The sequence below is a fragment of the Dipodomys merriami genome, unplaced genomic scaffold (genome assembly GCF_024711535.1).
Source record: "Dipodomys merriami isolate MVZ:Mamm:240054 unplaced genomic scaffold, mDipMer1.0.p SCAF_288, whole genome shotgun sequence".
Lineage (NCBI taxonomy): Eukaryota > Metazoa > Chordata > Mammalia > Rodentia > Heteromyidae > Dipodomys > Dipodomys merriami.
Genome location: NW_027204359.1, coordinates 1,468,262 through 1,474,261, shown reverse-complemented (window position 1 = coordinate 1,474,261; position 6,000 = coordinate 1,468,262).

The following is a 6,000-nucleotide window of genomic DNA, read 5'->3' as shown; positions in this document are numbered from 1 at the left end:
CAATGACACAAAATTAAGGAAGTAAAGAAGTTCATACAAGATCTAACACAAAGCTTCAACAAAGAATTTGAAGCCATCAAAGCTGACCAATTAGAAGGAAAAGAGATAAAAAACAAAGTAGCAAGTCTTGACAGCAGGTTAGACCATGCAGAAGATCGAATCTCGGGGATTTAAGACAGCCTAGACATTATAGAGAAAGATCATACAACCATCCAAGACAAGTCCAAGAACTATGATAGATATATCCATCACTTGGATGACACCATCAGAAGGCCTAATCTAAGGATAATGAGTGTAGAGGAGTACCTAGAAACAGAAGTTAATGGTCTAGGAAATTTGTTTAACAGGATCGTAGCAGAGAACTTCCCAAACATGCAAAAAGATAGGCCTATTCAGATACAAGAAGCTTTTAGAACCCCAAATAGACCAGACTAGAATAGGACATCCCACCTTCACATTATAATCCACACAGGATCAACTCAGACTGAGGAAAAGATCCTTAAAACTGTCAAGGAGAAAAGATTAATCACGTATGAAGGGAAACCAATTAGAGCCACCTCAGATTTCTCAGCAGAGACAATCAAAGCAAGAAGAGCCTGGAATGATGTATGCCATGCCCTAAAAACAAACAACTATCAACCAAGAATACTGTACCCAGCTAAACTCTCCTTCATAACTGAAGGCCAAATAAAAACCTTCCATAGCAAAGAAAAATTGAAAGAATACATCTCCACCAAACCAGCCCTACAAAAGATTCTTAAAGCTGTCCCACACATAGAAAACCAACAAGACCACAATAAAGGCCAAGAAACCACACCCAAACTGAGACTCCAAGAACCATAGGAAGAACCCAGGTTTGCAGCCCCAAAGAAGGTGGATTACATGGCTGGAACTCCCAAATACCTCTCAGTCCTATCTCTCAACATTATCGCACTGAAATCTCCAATTAAGCGACATAGACTGTCTAGTTGGATTAGAAAGGAAGATCCTTCTATCTGCTGCCTTCAGGAGTAACATCTTGGCCGTAAAAACAAACACATTTTCAATGTTAAAGGCTGGAACAAAATCTACCAATGAAATGGCCTCCATAAACTGGCGGCAGTGGAAATCCTAATATCAGATAAAATAGACTTCAAATTAAAATTCGTCAGAAGAGGTAATGAAGGTCGCTACATACTAATTAAGGGATCTCTCCTTCAGAGGATATTACAATTCTAAATATCTATTCGCCAAACAATGGAGCACCCAAATTTATCCAAGAAACACTATTTTCCCTCCAATCCCACATAGATTCAAAGACATCAATTGTTGGGGATTGTAACACACCACTCTCCCCACAAGATAGATCAACTCGGCAAAATCTCAACAGAGAAACCGCAGATCTAAACAGCTGCATAGATCAACTAGATTTAACAGACATCTACTGAATATTTCACCCAGAAGCATCAGAATACACGTTTTTCTCAGCAGCACATGGAACATTTTCTAAAATAGACAACATTTTAGGCCACAACGCAAACTTGTCCAAATTCAGAAACATAGAAGCTATACCTTGCATTCTCTCAGACCACAAAGGAATAAAATTACAACTCAACACCAAAAGCCACCAAAAAAAGTCTGGTAGCACATGGAGGCTGAACAACACACTGCTGAATCATGAGTGGGTCATGGAAGAGATTAGAAAGGAAATTCAAATGTGCATGCTATTCAACAAATATGAAAACACAAATTACCAGCTCTTCTGGAACACAGGAGTCAAAGCAGACACTCTGAAAACATTACAGGATGGAATAGGAGAAACCGGAGGTCTCCTTGTCTCAGGACATAATTTTCTAAATAGAGACCCGGAAACACAACAAATCAAAAAAAGGTTGGACAAATGGGATTGCCTGAAGTTGCAGAGCTTCTGCATGACAAAGGACATAGCTAGCAAGATCAATAGAAAGCCCACAGTTTGGGAGAAGATCTTCACTAGCCATACAACAGACCAACTCTAATAACAACAGATGCTGGAGGGGATGTGGACAGAAAGGAACCTTACTTCATTGTTGGTGGGAATGTAAACTTGTTCAACCACTTTGGAAAGCAGTATGGAGGTTCCTCAAAAGACTTCACATAGATCTCCCCTATGATCCAGCAATCCCACTTTTGGGCATTTACCCAAATGTTTACAAACAAGACCACACTAAAGCTACCAGCACAACTATGTTTATTGCAGCACTATTTACCATAGCTAAGATATGGAACCAACCCAGATGCCCCTCAGTAGATGAATGGATCAAGAAAATGTGGTATATATACACAATGGAATTCTATGCCTCCATCAGAAAGAATGACATTGCCCCATTTCTTAGGAAATGGAAAGGTTTGGAAAAAATTATATTAAGTGAAGTAAGCCAGGCCCAAAGAAGCATAGGTCCCATGGTTTCCCTTATTTGCAATATCTAGTATAGGTATGAGTCAAGCGGAAAAGGCCAGATAATGTGATGTTAGGAAAATGAAGCCTTAAATATGTATTTTAATGTTTTTGTTTCTTTCATGCATGTGTTTCTAATGCATTTATAAGATTATTTCTTTGTTGCTTTGTATGTCCCTCCCCCACAGTGTAACCCCCGCTTTCACTATATTTGATGTCAGTATAACATGTGGAGGAGATGGGGACAAACAAGTCGTTTAAGGATTCAGGGGGACCTGTTGCAACAATGAGAAGTACAAAATGTCATGTCAAAACCAGCTTTACAATTTCGGTGTGGGGGGGGAGGGGGGTATAATTGGGTGGGGGGAGGGGGGTAAAATTGGGTGGGGGGAGGGGGGAGGCGGGGAAGGGAAGTGAAGGGTAAACAAAGGAGGAGGCTGCAATGCTTGGTAAGAAATGTATGCATTATCCTGCCCATGTAATTGTAGCCCCTCTGTACAGTATGCTCTCAAATAAAATAAAATACAATTAAAAAAAAAAAGGGTCTCATATCTAAAATATACTTGGAACACAACAAATTACATCCCCCATCAACAAATCCTCAAAGAAACAACTGCCTAATAAATAAATGGGCTAAAGACTTAAAGACAAACTTCTCTGAAGGGGAAAGAAGGATAGCCAATAGACACATGAAGAAATGCTCAACCTCCCTAGCCATAAAAGAAATGCAAATCAAAACAACATTGAGATACCACCTCACCCTAGTTAGAATGGCAAAAATCAAAAATTCTAACAACAACAGATGCTGGAGGGGATGTGGACAGAAGGGAACCTTACTTGTAAACTTGTTCAACCACATTGGAAAGCAGTATGGAGGTTCTTCAAATGACTTCACATAGAGCTCCCCTATGACCCAGCAATCCCACTCTTTGGCATTTACCCAAATGATTACAAACAAGACCACACTAAAGCTACCAGCACAACCATGTTTACTGCGGCATTATTTACCATAGCTAAGATATGGAACCAACCCAGATGCCCCTCAGTAGATGAATTGGTCAAGAAAATGTGGAATATATACACAATAGAATTCTATGCCTCCATCAGAAAGAATGACATTGCCCCATTTCTTAGGAAATGGAAAAACTTGGAAAAATTATATTAAGTGAAGTAAGCCAGGCCCAAATAAAAATAGGTCCCATGGTTTCCCTTATTTGCAATATCTAGTATATGTATGAGTCAAACGGAAAAGTCAGATAATGTGATGTTAAGAAAATGAACCTTTAGATATGTATTTTAAAGTTTTTTTCTTTCATGCATTTGTTTCTAAAGCATTTATAAGATTATCTCTTTGTTGCTTGGTATGTCCCTCCCCCACAGTATAACCCCTGCTTTCACTATATTTGATGTCAGTATAACTTGTGGAGGAGATGGGGAAAAACAAGTCCATTAAGGATACTGGTGTACCTGTTGCAACAATGAGAAGTACAAGTTGTCATGTCGAAAACGAGCTTTGTAACGTTGGTGCAGTGGGGGAGAGGGGGGAAGGATTGAGTTGGGGCGTGGGGGGGGGAGGCTGGGAAGGGATGTGAAGGGTAAACAAAGGAGGAGTCTGCAATGCTTGATAAGAAATGTACGCATCATGCTGCCCATGTAATTGTAACCTCTCTGTACCTTATGTTCACAAAAAAAATTAAAATTAAAAAAAAATAATGAATGCCCTCTGTTCATTGCTACGCTATTCACGAAAACCAAGTTATGAAAACAGCTCAGATGTGCTACAATAGATAAGTGGATCAGAAAATGACCCACTAAAATACACTTAGAACTCAAAAGGTTAACCCCCAAAAACAAATCCTCAAAAAACAGCAATCCAATTAATTCATGGGCTAAAGACATAAAGAAAGATTTCTTCAAAGAAGAGAAAGAATAGCTGGTAGACACATGAAAAAGTGTTCATTGCCAGGTGCTTGTGACTCACACCCGTATTCCTAGCTATTCAGGATGCTGAGATCTCAGGATTATGGTTCAAAGTCAGCTCAGGCAAGAAAGTCCATGAGACTCTTATCTCCAGTAAACCACTAGAAAATCGGAAGTGATGCTGTGGCTGAAGCAGTAGAGCACTTGCCTTGAGCTGAAGAACGCAGAGTCAGCACCCAAGACTAGAGTTCAAGCCCCACGACCAAAAGAAGAAAGAAAGAAAGAAAGAAAAAGTGTTCAACATCTCTAGACATATAACAAATGCAAATCAAAACAACATTGAGATTCTTCACCCCAGTAACAATGACCATTATCAAGAAAACTAACAAATAACAGATGCTGGCAGAGATGTGGCCAAAAGTGAATGTTACACTACACTGTTGGTGGGAAGGTAAACTGGTTCAATCATTCTGGAAAGTAGTGTGGGGGAAAAGGCTAAACATAGAGCTTCCCTAGGACCTACTATTCTATTCCTGGGCATTTATCCAATTGACCACAAACCAGACAAACTAACGGTCCAAGAACAACTCTGTTCATTGCAGCATTGTTTATCATAGCTAAGATATGGAATCAACCCAGATGCCCCTCAATGGATGGATGGATTATGAAAATGTGGTATATGTACACAATGGAATTCTATACTTTCATCAGAATATTGCTCCAGTCCTAAGGAAATGGAAAGACTTGGAAAATTACTAAGCAAAGTGAACCCAAGGAAGTGTAGGCTGCATGATTTCCCTCATTTGTAATGACTAGACTGTGCCTATAAATCTACAAGTAAGCACACTGGATGGTAAAAAAAAAATACACTCTAGACTTTCACAATGTAAATGTTTAAAGGAGGATGTTCTTAGGAAAGGATCACAAAGGCTCAATAGCTATAAAATGATGCTTATTGAAATGAACTCCAAGAAAGGGAAAAAAGAGGTTTGTGTTACTTTATTTTTTGTGGTTTTTTTCCCCTCACATTTATTGCTGTTTTTGACTTCTGTACCTTTTGTCTTCTATGTAAGTTTATCAGTTAAAGGGTAAGGGTAAAAGATGGTGTAACAAAGGGTAAACTAATGCAGTAGTGATACTCACGAAATTATGTTGAAAATGAACTGTTCAAGTTGGAAAAAGAGGGGTGCTGGGGGAGGGGAACCTGGGAGAAAATCAGGGAAGAGGTAACACTGTTCAAAGAGAACTATACTCATTACCTGACTTATGTAACTTAACCCCTCTGTTCATCACCCTCACAATAAAAATAAAAATTAAAAAAGACAAAAAAAAAAGATAAAAAAGCACACACACACATATACACCTAAAATAAAAATTATACGGGGAAGAAAAGAAAAAATAATAGAAAAAAAATTTTTAAAATTAAAAATTTGAAAAAATTAAAAATAAGGTACAAAAAGAAAAAAAGACAGCGCTTTGATTTTTTTTTTTTGGAGGCAATGGAAAGAATCTGTATCTCCTTTGTCCATATCCAGTCTCTTGGTGGATTCTCTGGTTTGCTTGTGGTGTTTGGTTTTCCTGTGGCTTGACTGGTTAATTAAGTCAGTTTGGGCAGGCAGAAAAATGTTTTGCTTTACCCCAGATTTTGTGATCCTCCTCCCAGG